This window comes from Hyperolius riggenbachi, chromosome 12 (genome assembly GCF_040937935.1).
Source record: "Hyperolius riggenbachi isolate aHypRig1 chromosome 12, aHypRig1.pri, whole genome shotgun sequence".
In the NCBI taxonomy this organism is placed as follows: Eukaryota; Metazoa; Chordata; class Amphibia; order Anura; family Hyperoliidae; genus Hyperolius; species Hyperolius riggenbachi.
The window spans coordinates 18190832-18208327 of NC_090657.1; the positions used below are offsets into that span (position 1 = coordinate 18190832).

The 17496-nt window shown below is 45.4% G+C and overlaps 1 protein-coding gene across 3 annotated transcripts in view; it reads left to right on the top strand.

Annotated features, from left to right (window-relative positions):
• HELZ (helicase with zinc finger) overlaps window positions 1-17496 on the top strand; it is a 221909-nt gene that overhangs the window by 15588 nt on the left and 188825 nt on the right. The window contains exon 1 of one of the 3 annotated variants that reach the window (XM_068263179.1): window positions 14682-14704. The exons of the other annotated variants lie outside the window; for them this stretch is intronic. The gene's annotated coding sequence lies outside the window, so the exon portion shown is untranslated. Of the gene's footprint in view, window positions 1-14681; window positions 14705-17496 lie in introns of those variants that run through there. 3 annotated transcript variants of the gene reach the window in all.

Here is a 17496-nt window from a genome sequence, read left to right on the forward strand (position 1 = left end):
ACAGTACAGAGTTCACCATACCAGTTCTGACCCCATACTGCATGTTATCCATGCCACTGTGTATATATAATGTATGTACAGTACAGGGAGGCCACCATACCAGACCTGACCTTATACTGCATTTTATACATGCCACTGTGTATATATCATGTATGTATGTACAGTGCAGGGAGGCCACCAGACCTGACCTCATACTGCATTTTATACATGCCACTGTGTATATATCATGTATGTATGTACAGTGCAGGGAGGCCACCAGACCTGACCTCATACTGCATGTTATACATGCCACTGTGTGTATATCATGTATATACAGTACATGGAGGCCACCATGCCAGACCTGACCCCATACTGCATGTTACACAGCTGTGCTATCCCATTATACATGTCACTTTGTGTATATCATGTATGTATAGTACAGAGAGGCCACCATACTGCATGCTATACATGCCACTGTGTATATATCATGTATGTGCAGTACAGGGAGGCCACCATGCCAGACCTGACCTCATACTGCATGTTATACATGTCACTGTATATATATATATATATATATATATATATATATATATATATATATATATATATATATATATATATATATATATATAATCTCATGTATGTACAGTACAGGGAGGCCACCATACCAGACCTGACCCCATACTGCATGTTACACAGCTGTGCTGTCCTATAATACTTTCACTGTGTGTATATCATGTATGTACAGTACAGGGAGGCTACCAGGCCTGACCCCATACTGCATGTTACACAACTGTGCTGTCCTATTATACTGTTACTGTGTATATATCATGTATGTACAGTACAGGGAGGCTACCAGGCCTGACCCCATACTGCATGTTACACAACTGTGCTGTCCTATTATACTGTTACTGTGTATATATCATGTATGTACAGTACAGGGAGGCTACCAGGCCTGACCCCATACTGCATGTTACACAACTGTGCTGTCCTATTATACTGTTACTGTGTATATATCATGTATGTACAGTACAAGGGTGCCACTATTCCAATTCTCCTCCATGCATTATAGTACAGAGTTGTTCTGTCATTAATATATCACTGTGTATATAGAATGTACTGTATTTAGAGTATGGGTAAAGTGGGGAGGGTCTGACCTCATATTGTGTATTATTTAACTGTGCTGTCCTATTATTATGTAGCTGTGTGTCTCTATCTATATATCTACAGCAGCCTTTCTCAACCTTTTTACCCTGGAGGAACCCTGTAAATAACTTTTGGATCTCAAGGAACCCCTGCAAACAATTTTGTAATCTCGAGGAACCCCTGCAAATAATTTTTTGGTCTCGAGGAACCCCTACATTTATTTTTCAGGAGGCATGGTCTTTAAATAGGTTAGGCTGCTAATTTCACTACCTCCTATTACACTGCCACTCATTATACTGTCTCCTGACCCCCCCAATTTAGTGCTTCTTGTTACAGTACCACCTATTATAGTGTGCTGTATTATACTTCCCCCACGATGGGGTAAAATACCAAGGAACCCCTGCAGAGTCCTCAAGGAACCCTGGTTGAGAAAGCCTGATCTACAGGATAGTCTGCCACCCCATCATGTATGATGCAAACCTGTGTATTATGCAGCTTTGGTGTCCTATTAATATATCTCAGTGTATTATACATAATGTGTTTAGAGTACAAGGAAAGCACCATACTGTATATAACATGCATGTGCTCTCATATATCGCCTTGTATTTATGCTTCACAGTACGAGGCTACCAGAGCTAACCTCAAACTGTGTATTATAGAGCTGTGTGTTCCTATTATTATATCACTTTGTATACTTAATGCATGCAGAGCACTGGGAGACACCAAACCTTGCTGTATACTGTATATCACACTTATGGCCTGGCTTAATATTTGTTACCACTATATATACAATGCATGCATGGTAAAGAGAGGCCACCATACCAGATCTAACCCCATACTGTCCTGTGATCGTGTGTTATGTATGGCATAGGCGAGGCCTCCATGCCACACCTGACTCCATACTGTATATTACCTACCTGTACTGACCTAATAATATCTTTGTATTTACACACATGTACAGTATGGGAAGAGGACTGTGGAGTTAGATTCGGAGTCGCAGAGTCAGTGGTCATTTTTGGATACCTGACCCTAGAAAAAAATTAACTCTGGTTATATTTTTAATTTTAATGTAAATTATATGATGTTAAATTGCCCTATTTCACAGATTAATCATGTGCATACATAATTTTAATCTACGCTATACACTGTAGTATATTACAAAAAGTGTTCTTTTAAACTGCATTAATTTGTTTAAAGAGGAACTGTCGCGAAAATCTTAAAATTTAAAACACATACAAATAAGAAGTACGTTTCTTCCTGAGTAAAATGAGCCATAAATTACTTTTCTCCTATGTTGCTGTCACTTATAGTAGGTATTAGAAATCGGACATTACCAACAGGTTTTGGACTAGTCCATCTCTCCATAGGGGATTCTGAGCATTGCCTTTATTCTTTATAAAGACATTCCCTGAAAAAGATTTATAAAAAGATGCTGGCGAGCCTCCCTGCCCGCTGCACACTTTTTTCGCAGTTGGACGGAGCAACTGCCATTCACTAAGGCCTCGTGCACACCAGAGCGGTTCTGCTGTGGTTTGCGATCCGCTTGGGTAATGTATTTCAATGGGCTGGTGCACACCAGAGCGGGAGGCGTTTTGCAGAAATGCATACTCCCGGGCTGCTGCAGATTTTCGATTGCGGATGCGTTTCTGCCTCAATGTTAAGTATAGAAAAACGCAAACCACTCTGAAAAACGGCACTTCAGAGCGGTTTGCCAGGCGTTTTTTGTACTGTAACAATACATGAAATCTACTACACCAAAACCGCTACACAAAACCGCAAAACGCTAGCTGAAACGCTACAGAAAAAGAAGAAAAAGCGGTTCAAAATCTGCTAGCATTTTGCGGATCTGCTAGCGTTTTTTGGTGTGCACCAGGCCTAAGTGCATTTCGAAAATAAAGAAATCCCTGTGAACCCCCTCATGAAGAGAGACTAGTTCAAAACCTGTCGGTATTGTCAGATTTCTACAACCTACTGTAAGTGACAGCAACATAGGAAAAAAGTAATTTAGGGCTCATTTTACTCTGGAAGAAACCTACTTCTTAATTGTATAAGTTTACATATATTTTAACATATTCGCGACAGAGGTCCTTAAAGGACGAGTTCCACACAAGTGTAAAACAGATCACAACTCCTTTGTTACAACTAAAGGAGTGGAGTTTGCAGCGACGTTTCCATCAGTGCGATCCGTTAGCAGAAATTTTTCGCCCAAGAGCAGTTGTTGTCCTGACATATTTTCTGTGCGATTCAGTTCTTATACTTTGTATAGGAGTGCAGGAGGTTGCATAGATCGCACCGCTATGTGATTATTATTTTTTTCACTGTGTTTCGGCAATTTCCCGTTTGTGTTTTTTTTTTTTGTTGCAAAATGCACCGCAGTGCACATCTGACGGATCACACCCCGATCGCATCGCAATTTTGTGAAAAACTCATCTGGCGACAATCTGCTGGATCTCCGTCGCCTAAGGGATCGTGTGCTGATCCCTGCAGGGTGACAGAGCGCTAACAATGCTGTATATACTCTGTGTCATTAGCCTATGGCTGATATACATATGTTGCTATGTGGAGCGGTGGATGGACAACGAACATGTGCAATGGAGCTGCTTCCGGTGGGCGGGGGAGCAGCGAGAACAGTGGCATTGTGCGATGTTCAGGCAACGGGCATCACTAAAGATCTGACACGCTGGATATTTGGCGATCGTCGTGTGGTTGCTGTGACTGCCCAATACTCGGCCATGGAGTTTTTAATCCGCCAAGGCCTGGTTCACACCAGAGTGGTGTGGGCTTTTAATCCTCATGTTAATTCTGGAGCTGAATTCAAATGCCTCTTAAAGAGATACTGTAGGGGGGTCGGGGGAAAATGAGTTGAACTTACCCGGGGCTTCTAACGGTCCCCCGCAGACATCCTGTGTTGGCGCAGCCACTCACCGATGCTCCAACCCCGCCTCCGGTTCACTTCTGGAATTTCAGACTTTAAAGTCTGAAAACCACTGTGCCTGCGTTGCCGTGTCCTCGATCCCACTGATGTCACCAAGAGCGCACAGCGCAGGCCCAGTATGGTCTGTGTCTGCGCAGTACACTCCTGGTGACATCAGCGGGAGTGAGGACATGGCAACGGAGGCGCAGTGGTTTTCTGACTTTAAAGTCAGAAATTCCAGAAGTGAACTGGAGGCGGGGCCGGAGCATCGGTGAGTGGCTGCGCCAACCCAGGATGTCTGCGGGGGACCATTAGAAGCCCCGGGTAAGTTCAGCTCATTTTCCCCCGACCCCCCCCCCCCCCCCCCCCCCCTACAGTATCCCTTTAAGTGCTTGAGAGTTGCAGTTAGTATCAGTTTTCCTGCAGGACAGAAAGACTTTTGTAATGCAGATAATAACAGAAAGCAGTGGAGGGTTAAAGCGGAACTGAATATAGTTTTAAAACAAACAGTTTCACTTACCTTGGGCCCCCAGCAGCTGTCATGTCCTGTACCGGTGTTCCAACACTTTTTAGCATACCCGACAGAATAGCATACAAATGCTACTGAGCATGTGCAAAGTGATGCAGGTCATACGTTAACCCCATAATGCCCATCAGCAGCATTAACCTTGCAACCCGAGTTAGCTGCCTGGGTGCTGATGTGCAATCTCCACTATCCAAGTGGACATAAAGTTAGAATAAAAAGTTGTCCGAGCGAAGCAAGGACCGAGCCCACAGCCCAGCGAGCGAAGCGAGCAGGCAAGGGGACACTGATTCTACTTAACCTCCTTGGCGGTATAATTCCCGCGGCTACGTGGCCGCGGGAGGGTTTTTTTCACTTTTTTTTTGCATGTAGCTAGCCTAGCGCTAGCTACATGCTTCCCTCATCCCTGCGGCGTCCCCCTGTAGCTTCCGATCGGCCCCGCTTGCCCATAAGGAAAGCCCGTTCTGAACTGGATTTCCTTGAGGGCTTCCCCCGTCGCCATGGCAACGAACGGAGTGACGTCATCGACGTTGTGACGTCACAGGGAGTCCCGATCCACCCCATAGCGTAGCCGGCGGCGATTGGCCAGGCTGCGCAAGGGGTATGCGGGGGGGCTGTATCGCGGCAGGTAGCGGCGCATCAGCGGCGGGCGGCGGCGATCAGACCAAACATGCAACTAGCAAAGTGCTAGCTGCGTGTTTGAAAAAAAAAATTATAAAAATCGGCCCAGCGGGGTCTGAGGAATCCTCCGCGGTGGGTTACCCCGTGTCCAGCACGGGGTTACCGCTAAGGAGGTTAAAAGGACTATATCACTTTAAATGTATGCTATTCTGTCGGGTATGCTTAAAGTGTTGGAACAACATCATCCTCCGCTCTTCCGCCACCAGCTATTTTTTGTTTTGCCGCTGGGCCACTGCGCCTGCGTGGCTCTGGCCACACGTATCCTTCTTCGTGTTCCAGTCCGCAATAGTTCTATTGCAGACGGGAACGTGTAAAAAGGATACACTTGGCATAGCTGCACAAGCGCAGTGGCCCCTCGACTTACAAGTCAAGAAACGTAACGGAGCAGCGGCGAGGAGCGGAGGATCGTGGAGGACTGACTCGGGACAGGACGGCTGCTGGGGGCTTGCAGAAGCACCAGGTAAGTGAAACTGCCCCATGACACGCAAAAGATTTGCCAAGGAGATCAACTCGCCCCTAGCGACGGGCACACCGCTCCCACGCCAGCCACATGCCGTCATGCACGCTCCGCCGCCTCTCTGCATAGCAACAGTACGCGTTGTCAGCTACACAGCTGACTCGCGCCTGTAAAGTCGCCCAAGGGGATTGGGTCCTGACCCCGGGCGACATCTGTCAAAGGTGTGTACACACCTTTAAATAGACACCTGTTTGTTTAAACTTTTTTAAGGTTAAATACTGTTTTGTAGGGTTTTTGTGCGTGTGTTTCTGTTTTTTTTTTTTTTTTTTTTTTTTTTTTTACAAACAAAATAAAGCCACAATGACCTAGACTTAAAGCAGAACTGAAGATTGCAATAAAAATAAACTGTTTAATTTACCTGGGTCTTCCCCAAGCCCCCAGCAGCTGTCCTGTCCCGTGCCGGTCCTGCACGATCCTCAGTTCACCTGCCGCCAGCTAGCTTCATTACCGTCGACTTTTAAGTCGACGGCAACTGCACCTGCGCACCATGGGCCACACGTATCTTTCTTCGCGTTACCGTATTGCAGTGGAAGAAGGATACGTGTGGCCTGGGGTACGCAGGCACAGTTTCTGTCAACTTAAAAGTCGGAGCAAAGTAACAAAACTGCACTGCGGCTGGAGAACTGAGGATCGTGCAGGACTGGCGCGGGACAGGACAGCTGCTGGGGGCTTGGGGAAACCACAGGTAAGTGAAACTGTTAGTTTTTATAGCAATCTTCAGTTCTGCATTACGATGGGCATATGGACAAAAAGTAGATGGCACACTGAGAGCTTTCCAAGTGTACTGTATTAAAAGCATATGTAGGCACATTTTATTAAGGTGGCCATCGATAAAGCAATGTATGGACAGATTCGACCAAGAAACAAATCTCTCTCTGGGCCAGTGCTCACCAAAAAAACGCTAGCGGATCTGCAAAAGCTAGTGGTTTTTGAATCAGTTTTTCAGAGCGATTCTAGGCATGTTAGAGCGATTTTCTAAACATGCCTAGCGTTTTTTGGAGAGTTTTTGTGTAGCGGTTTTTATATTTTGTTACAGTAGCGCTGTAACTGAACAGCTTCTGTAACACAAATGGGTTTGTCAGCTGCACATAAGGTCGCCTTATCGCGCGCGCACACAGACAGGACCTTAATGCGGGGAGGAGTCGCGTCAGCTGACCGGCCGGTCGGCTGACGTCAGAGGAGACGCTCGCTGCTCCTCATTGGCTGAGAGGAGTTGGCGTGACGGAGGGGTCTCCTCTGCTTCATAAGCCAAGCTGAATCGCTCACAACTTTTCTGCTGTTGCGAATACTTGGTGTTAGCGCTCAGACCTTAGATAGTTCCGGTGTGCTTTGATCCGGGAGGAAACGAGGGATTTCACACAAGATAGGAATTGTTTGATAGCCTTAAAGATTCTTCATTACTGTGTTATTATCTGTGCATGACTCTGGCTCGTTCTGACTACTCTTCTGCTCAGTGATTCTGTACCTCTGCCCATCTGATCTTGCTGCCAACTCTGCCTGTTTATACCTTCCTGTCTCTGCCTCCCGATTTTGTACTGCATCTGTCTGTTGCCGAACCCGATCTGTCTGACCACTCTACTCTCACCAGAGGGCCCTTGACTCTGGTGAGGGGCATTGTACTATTAGTACCCACCAGCTCCTCTGGTGAGGTATTGCCAAACCTATCAGTACTACTGTTGCACCAATCACTCATTGCTATTTGTTGTCACATCAGCTTCTTATATACCAGTATTATAGGTGATTCTGCAGATCACCATATAATCAGGTATATATCTGCATTATAGGTGATTCTGCAGATCACCTAATAATCAGAACTCTGTTTCTTGCTGACACAAATCGTTACATAAGTGAATTGGATGGTTGATCGGACACAAAATAAACAGATCAATTTTAAAACACACTGCGCTGACCAATATGAGAGTTTATACATATATACACACAGTGGTGCGCTCCTTAAAATATATCAAAACACTAAAATTGTAAAGGAAATAGCGATCCTGCTGTGTCCACAGTTCTAGATATAGTATATGCAAAGTCCTATGTATCCACTTCCATGCCAGACTTGATCTCCAGAAGCATATGGAATGACCACCACCACCTCACCCTCAGAAGTGGGCACTCACCCTTAAAAGATGACGTCACCTCAGTTAGATGGGTCATAATCGCCTCTGGGATATTTTCAGGCAATCCCCTGCCTATACTGACTCCTTTAAGCGGTACTTAATCCAACAGTGTATCCACAGCATTCACCTCAAATAAAACACATGGTCCTTCCCATAGTGTAAAACTTTTATTTTTATTATATTAAATTTTTTTATTATATTAAAAATGCACACTCACATTCCACTAGGTTTTTGTTGAGCATAGAGTTTTATAGGGCTCTACCCCTTCACGTTGGCCACCTGGCTGGCTCTCCGTGTCCACATAGAGGACCTTTCCTCGGTCTCCCCGCACGCCACGCCGGCTCACTTTTGCATCTGCACCCACGCCCTACTAGTTTCGTCCTATTGGACTCATCAGGAGCAAAAATTGGGGAAACGTGTAATTATGTAGTAAACATGCGTAAAAAAAGTGGCATAAAAAATCTCAAGGCTGAAGACTCCATTTAAGTCAACGGGAAGCGAAATATATCACCATGTACTTGTAGGTGATATAAAATCGGTAGTTAAGAAATAATGTGCCCCTTTTTCATTGTGATTTTTTTTTTCCGGGAATTACCGACTTTTACTGCACTTTTTATGCGTGTGGGAAAACAATGCATACAATTTTATGCATGCAATAAATAACCATGCGTAAAATTTTGTGAATGTCAACATGGTCTTATTGCAGTCGAGTGCATTTCTGCATGCAGAAAATGATTGTGAATAGAGCCCATAGTGGTATGTAGGCTCACCTATGGACACTTATACAGAGGTACTTTATTCCACCTCAGAGGGATAGCTTTTTGGCCAAAGTTCTTCCATGAAGACCTTCTTGCCTGACTTCTGCACAGTACATGGGTGTACCCAGGTCCTATAGGTGCCAGTTCTGAGATTGTCACTGCTTGACATCTTCTGATTTTGAGGGGAAGTAAGAATTATTTACCTTTCATTTAACACCCTACCTTTCTTTGGTCAACCATTGTGCCACCAGTTCTCAGCATTGCTCGTCATTTTTTGCCTCTTCAAAATAGCTTAAATAGCATATCTCCCCCCCCCCCCCCCCCCCAGCAGTGCAGTCGTGGTTATGTTTCTGAAGACTGTTGAAGCTTTTCGTAAAGCTCCGCCTGTTCTGCAACAGCCTGCCTCCAGCTCGCCAGCCACCTATTAGGCAGCTGGAAAAAAAATGCCAGGGCACATTCCTCAAAGACGGGCAGAGCAATCACCTGTCTTGAGGGATGAAGCCATAACAGGTACAGTATATACAAAGAAAGGGTGTCCGCACGATATCCCTTGCATCAAGTTCCTTTATTATGGACGTATCCACACCAAATCACACATCATGTAGCTGACATGTTTCGAACCAGACGGTTCTTACTCCTAGCTAAAAATTAATGACACCAGACCATATATATGCCATCCTCCTGTGGAGGGGGAGGTCCCACAATTAAAGACACTCCCCTAAACACCACATCCAGGAAGGAATATTCACATTCCAAAGGGAAACAACTCTTAATAATATATCTCATGCAAAATGTCTGTACTCTGTCAAATTTTATTTAAAAATATGTAGAAAAAGTTCCTAAAATAAATAAAATCAGATAGTGTGAGAGCAAGAAAGGCAAATGCACAGGAGCCACTCCTCACTAAGTTATCAATGCTAAGTCCCAACGGGAATTTAGACCCTTAGGAAGTCTCGTTCCCAGTCTGAAGATCCATAGAGCCTCTCGGCTGGTAAGTCGTTTAACCAAGTCACCCCCTCTCTGGGCTGGGAGAAATCTTTCCAGACCATGGAAAGAGAAAGAAGCCATATTACCACCATGGACCTGGCGAAAGTGCTTCGCTACATTAGAGATGTTAGTGCTGAGCCAGCCTGGGCCGCAATAGTGTTCACCAATTCTGGCACGTAAGGATCTAGTAGTGCACCCCACATATTGTAGGGAACACTCCGTGCACGTGATAAGATAAATCACATACGGCGTGCCACAATTGATGAATTCTTTAATAGGGAACTTGCGTCCATTTGAGGTTGATATTGCCTCCCGTGTTCGCTTATGTACACTACAATAGTGGCATGTTCTCACCCCGCATTTATACGAGCCAGTTAGACTGAGCCAGGTTGAGGATCTAGGACTAGACTCAAACAGGCTAGGCGAGAGGGATTGGGCCAAAGTGGGCGCGCGCCTACTAGCACAACGTACTCCTTGTTGTAAAATGCCCCGCAAATCCTCACCCCCTTTTAACACAGGAAGATACTTTCTCAAAATGGAAACTATCCTGTTAAATTCTACACTGTAGGTGGTAACAAAAGTGGGCCTTGAATCTGTAGTGTTTTTTCCTCCAATTGTTGTCAGTAGATGATCCCTACTTTTTGATTGGCTCTAGTTTTTCCTTTGTTGATCATCCACCCAGGGTAACCTCTATCCAATAGTCTATTCTGCACCCTCTTAAATTCTTCCCCGCGCCACGACTCCTCCGAACAATTACGTCGCGCCCTGATAAATTCACCCACAGGGACCGCACAAATAGTATGCTTCGGATGGCAACTCGTGGCCCGGAGAGTTGTATTACCACTACAGGGCTTCTGGAATGTCCTAGTGTGCACTCGCCCCTGGACAGGGTCTCCCACTAAGGTGACATCTAAGTAGTCTATTGAGCCCACCCCCCAACTATGGGTGAACTGTAAATTCAAAGAATTACTATTAAGGTCACTCATAAAGGCGGGGATATCCTCAGGAATTCCCTGCCAAACCAATAATAGGTCGTCAATTATACCTCCCGTACCACGCAACACTCCCCCGATGGCGACCCCCCCCACCCCCAAAGATGTGGCTCTCCTCCCACCACCCCATGTAGAGGTTGGCCAAAGATGGAGAGAACTTAGCCCCCATGGAGGCGCCACACCTCTGGAGGTAGAGGCCGCCATCAAACATGAAGTAAATTGCGCGTCAGGAGGTACTCGACAGCCAAATAAATAAAAGTCCGGAGATCCTCAGTATAGGAGGAGTATTTTTCGAGATGGTACTTAACAGCTTCAATGGCTAAATTGTGGGGGATACATGAATATAGGGCCTTCACATCGATGGTAATCCATACATAATGTTTTGCCCACACGAAACTCTTCAAGCTAGAAAGCAAATGCTTGGTTTCTCTAATATAGCCCGGAAGGCATCTGACCAACGGCTGTAACATCGAATCGACCCACTCACACAGGCGCTCTCCCAGAGAGCCAATGCCAGCCACAATGGGCCTGCCCTCCGGGGGAGCGCCCGGTTTGTGGATCTTGGGAAGATGGTGGAAAACTGGGGTGATCGGATCAAGGACACGCAAGTAGTCCACCATTCTTTGATCTAACACACCCAAACTTTGTCCAAAAGACAACAAGTCAAACAACTCTCTCTGGAAAACCCTCATAGGGTCTGTTCCCAATTTCTGATACACCACAGAATCTTTTGGACAAAGTTTGGGTGTGTTAGATCAAAGAATGGTGGACTACTTGAGTGTCCTTGATCCGATCACCCCAGTTTTCCACCATCTTCCCAAGATCCACAAACCGGGCGCTCCCCCGGAGGGCAGGCCCATTGTGGCTGGCATAGGCTCTCTGGGAGAGCGCCTGTGTGAGTGGGTCGATTCGATGTTACAGCTGTTGGTCAGACGCCTTCCGGGCTATATTAGAGACACCAAGCATTTGCTTTCTAGCTTGAAGAGTTTCGTGTGGGCAAAACATTATGTATGGATTACCATCGATGTGAAGGCCCTATATTCATGTATCCCCCACAATTTAGCCATTGAAGCTGTTAAAGTGAACCTCCGGACTAAAAATCGACTCAGCAGCACTGAAAGGGCCTGGTGTTTCTTTAACAGTTTCACAGCATCAGAACTTTGTTTCTCTTATACAAGCCTCATTTTTAGCTGCACAGGAGAAAACTGCCCGGGCTTTTTTCCCCTGATGCTGTGCAAAGCATGATGGGATTTCTGATTTTGTTGTTCTCGTTCTGCTGTTTTGGTGCAATTTTTTTTGTTGACATTTTGAATTTGACATTTGAAGCCTAGCGTGTGCAGCTGGGAGGGGTAATCAGGACACAGGACAGTTGGAACTGTGTCTCCTGCTCCTTGTCACCTCCTTTCAACCAAAAAGATGGCTGCCCCCATGACAAAGATGGCAGCCCCCATGAATCACAAACATTTGCCTGTTTTTTTAAAACAGGGTGGGTAAGAGATTATATTACCTATCAATTCTAAGTAACATAACTAATGTAACTTGATGACAGTATGTTTGTTTAGGCTGAAGTTACCCTTTAAGTACCATCTCGAAAAATACTCCTCCTATACTGAGGATCTCCGGACTTTTATTTATTTGGCTGTCGAGTACCTCCTGACCCGCAATTTACTTCATGTTTGATGGCGGCTTCTACCTCCAGAGGTGTGGCGCCTCCATGGGGGCCAAGTTCTCTCCATCTTTGGCCAACCTCTACATGGGGTGGTGGGAGGAGAGCCACATCTTTGGGGGTGGGGGTCGCCATCGGGGGAGTGTTGCGTGGTACGGGAGGTATATCGACGACCTATTATTGGTTTGGCAGGGAATTCCTGAGGATATCCCCGCCTTTATGAGTGACCTTAATAGTAATTCTTTGAATTTACAGTTCACCCATAGTTGGGGGGGGGTGGGCTCGATACACTACTTAGATGTCACCTTAGTGGGAGACCCTGTCCAGGGGCGAGTGCACACTAGGACATTCCGGAAGCCCTGTAGTGGTAATACAACTCTCCGGGCCACGAGTTGCCATCCGAAGCATACTATTTGTGCGGTCCCTGTGGGTGAATTTATCAGGGCGCGACGTAATTGTTCGGAGGAGTCGTGGCGCGGGGAAGAATTTAAGAGGGTGGAGAATAGACTCTTGATAGAGGTTACCCTGGGTGGATGATCAACAAAGGAAAAACTAGAGCCAATCAAAAAAGTAGGGATCATCTACTGACAACAATTGGAGGAAAAAACACTACAGATTCAAGGCCCACTTTTGTTACCACCTACAGTGTAGAATTTAACAGGATAGTTTCCATTTTGAGAAAGTATCTTCCTGTGTTAAAAGGGGATGAGGATTTGCGGGGCCTTTTACAACAAGGAGTACGTTGTGCTAGTAGGCGCGCGCCCACTTTGGCCCAATCCCTCTCGCCTAGCCTGTTTGAGTCTAGTCCTAGATCCTCAACCTGGCTCAGTCTGACTGGCTCGTATAAATGCGGCGTGAGAACATGCCACTATTGTAGTGTACATAAGTGAACACGGGAGGCCCTATTAAATAATTCATCAATTGTGGCACGCCGTATGTGATATATCTTATCACGTGCACGGAGTGTTCCCTACAATATGCGGGGTGCACTACTAGATCCTTACGTGCCAGAATTGATGAACACTATTGCGGCCCAGGCTGGCTCAGCACTAACATCTCTAATGTAGCGAAGCACTTTCGCCAGGTCCATGGTGGTAATATGGCTTCTTTCTCTTTCCATGGTCTGGAAAGGATTCTCCCAGCCCAGAGAGGGGGTGACTTGGTTAAACGACTTACCAGCCGAGAGGCTCTATGGATCTTCAGACTGGGAACGAGACTTCCTAAGGGTCTAAATTCCCGTTGGGACTTAGCATTGATAACTTAGTGAGGAGTGGCTCCTGTGCATTTGCCTTTCTTGCTCTCACACTATCTGATTTTATTTATTTTAGGAACTTTTTCTACATATTTTTAAATAAAATTTGACAGAGTACAGACATTTCCCATGAGATATATTATTAAAGAGACTCTGTAACAAAAATGTTAGCAGTATTTCTCCTATCCTACAAGTTCCTAAGGCTGTTCCATTGTGCTCTGGCTTACTGCAGCACTTTCTACTTGTACCATCTCTGTAATAAATCAACTTATCTTTCCCCTGTCGGATTTGTCAGCTGTGTCTGGAAGGCTGCCAACTCTTTAGTAATGTGAACAAGTTAACTCCTTCCAAGCCCCCCCAGTGCTCCTGTGATGATTATTCCTGACAGACAATGTCCCTGCTCTCACTGTCAGCTTGTCTGCTATCTGTGAGGTTGATAAACACAGACTGATAAACTGAACAAAGAATAGCTGGCTGAGGAGGAAGCTGCCTGTCAGGCTGACACGACTCCAGGCTCTAAAAACACAGCTTGTCATGCTTCATTGACACAGAGCTCTTTCAAAACTTGCACATAACCTCTGGAGACTGAATTCAAAAATGTGTAACTCACTGAATTCTCTGTGTACTCACTGTGTATTAACTGAGTTCACTGCTCTGCTGATGTACTTCCTGTTTTGGTGGCCATCTTTTCTGTTTACAAAACAGTTTATAAAACAGTTTTTTTAACCTCTTTATTGCAGCGGAGAACAGCAAAAATATTACAGAGGGGGCTAGGAGATGACCCCAAACAGGCAGGGATGTTTGTTTATACTTCATTTTGTGAATACAGATTCTCTTTAAGAGTTGTTTCCCTTTGGAATGTGAATATTCCTTCCTGGATGTGGTGTTTAGGGGAGTGTCTTTAATTGTGGGACCTCCCCCTCCACAGGAGGATGGTATATATATGGTCTGGTGTCATTAATTTTTAGCTAGGAGTAAGAACCGTCTGATTCGAAACATGTCAGCTACATGATGTGTGATTTGGTGTGGATACGTCCATAATAAAGGAACTTGATGCAAGGGATATCGTGCGGATACCCTTTCTTTGCCTCTACTTTGTTGGATTGGCCTGTCCTGGTTCCGGCACTGTCCCAGGGAAGTGTGAGCGGTTTTCTGGTGACTGTTAGGTACAGTATATACTCGTGTGTGTGTGTGTGTGTGTGTGTGTATATAATTCTAATTTTTGGGTCAAAAAAAGTGGGGGTCTCAACTCAAGGTTACTACTCTTTGAGTAACCCCCACAGTGCCCCCACTATATGCACACAGTGGTGCATCATCTAAGGGAGACCGCACATTTGACATTTCTATGGGAAGTCCCAGCTAACGTCCTCTCCATTTGTAGCCTTGGAAGGCATACAGGGACAGTGTCTACTAAGTGGGGAGAATCCTTGCATTCCTGTATAAAGTTGTAGATACATGACTATGTGGCTCTGCATTCCTTGCATTATCTTTATGTCAGCTTAAACTCTGCAATAGGAGTTATTTGCATGTCCATCTCCATTGTAGACCTACTGTATGTTCTAGCTTATTATTGCAATCTGCTGAATTTATGCTGCTTTTCTAATATATGGTTGTGTCTGGCCATGGTTGTGAGTGGTGTTGTGGCTTTTGCCACCTCTGGCTTATACACGAGTCAAACATTTTTCCTATTTTTTTTTAAAGTAAATGTTGGGGGATCGACTTATACCTGGAGCGGCTTATATACGAGTATATACGGTAGATATTTAACCCTATGACCCGACTCCCCATACATCCTCATTAAGACAGTCTGCCATGACCGTATTTAACTTGTGTACTATACATTTAAAACTACTGTGGAACTGTGCATATTTTTGCATGTGAATATGCATGGTGTCAGGTAAACTGCACATGGAATTGCATATGTACAAAAGGGGCCTCAGTGAGTTTAGTGCTGCTGAGTAAAAAATCGTTGGAAATATAGTCCAAGTATAAATAAGTTTTGCAAGGTAATGTCAGCTACCACCACTGCCTACTAGGTACAGCTGTGATATGGCACAGTGTAGGCTTTAGCCTTCCCTCTTATTTTTTGTAAAAAGAAAAACAAAGAATGTAACATACTGAATACTGATTACTGCTGTATTTTTATTTTTTGGTTTTATATGGGCTTTAAAGAGACTCTGTAACAAAATTTTGAGCCTTATTTTTTCTATTCTATAAGTTCCTATACCTGTTCTGATGTGGTCTGTCTTACTGCAACCTTTTCTAGTTGCACTGTCTCTGTAATAAATCTTATCTTCTTTCCTCTGTCGTGTCTGTCGGCAAGAGGCTGGAATGTGTGGAATGTGCAGCACTGCTTGTCATTGGCAGAAGCTTTACACACCCTCTCCAAACTCTGCATGAATCACACAGTAAGCTCCTCTTCAGCCTATGATACTCTGGTTAGAAGCCAGTCATTTGTTTGTAAACACTGCCTAAAACTGTAAATTACAAGCCAGGATTGCAGCAGGGAGTGACCGAAACAGCACAGAGGGGCACAGGGGAACATAAGGAATAGAATGGTATGCTTTTTATTGTAAGAATATTAGGCCCGGTTCACACTTGCGGTGGCCCTCCGGAATCGCCGTGCCGGAGCCGCACCGCCTGCAGAACGGACGGAACGGACGCACGGCATAGCAATTAAAGCCTATGCGTCCGTTCACATGGGTCCGTTCTGCAGAACCGGAGCCGGACCGGATCCGGGCCGGATCCGGACTCCGGCCTCCGTTCCAACATGCGCTATTTTTTCATCCGGCCCCTCCGGCAGCCGTATCCGGGGCGGAGCCGGACTGCACCATCCGGCCAATACAAACAGATGGGAACCGGAGGCCGCACAACACACTGGCTGAGAAATCCGGATGTTCTACCCCACTTCCTATGCGGATTTTTGCGGCGATATTGGCTGGGGACACATGGGCAAGCATTTTGGAGTGGAGCAGCACGAGCTGGAGGTGTTGGCAGGATGTTGGCAGCATGTCGGAGGTGGAGGTGAGTGCTAAACAGCAGAGGGCCTGATTCCACAGGTCCCCCTTCTGCTGACCTCCCAGACCCCAACCTTTTTTTTTTTTTTTTTACGTTAACTTTGCCAAACGGATCCGGATCGCATCCTGATTACCACCTGATGCAACCTGACCGGATCCGGATCAGAACCGTACGGTTCCGATCCGGATCCGGTCCGGATCCGGTCAGGTCATCCGGTCCGTTTGGCAAACAACCGCTAATGTGAACCGGGCCTAAGAGTACAGATTATCTTTAATGATAATCTATGCAGTGAGGTCTGATCCACACTGGCTACGTTTGCGTTTTTGAAATGCTGCATGCAACCTTTCTGCAGCAATTCTCCTTCCTTTGAATGAGAATCACAAACACAATTTGTTTAGTCGCTCCCAATTTTTGCTGCGTTTTTCAGTGTGGATCAGCCCTGACTGAGAAGGTACTCTTGCTTGACCAGTTTAATTTAAAGGACAGCTGCAGTGAGAAAAATGGGGAGGCTGCCATATTTATTTCTTTTTAAGTAATACCAGTTGCCTGGCAGCCCTGCTGATCTGTTTGGCTGCAGTAGTGTTTAAATTACACCAGAAACAAGCATGCAGCTAATCTAGTCAGAACTGACAATAATGTCAGGAACACCTGTTCTGCTGCATGCTTGTTCAGGGGCTATGGCTAAATGTATTAAGCCCAATCTACACGATACGATTCTTTGTACGATTCGATTACGATTCTATTTACGATTCGATTAAATCAAACATGTCCGATTGGGATTCAATTCAGTTCGATTTGCCATTGCAAAACAATGGCAAATCGAATCCCGAACGGACATGTCGGATTTAATATAATCGTAAATAGAATCGTAATTGAGTCGTACAAAGAATCGTATTGTGTAGATTGGGCTTTAGTGGCAGAGGATCAGCAGGATGGCCAG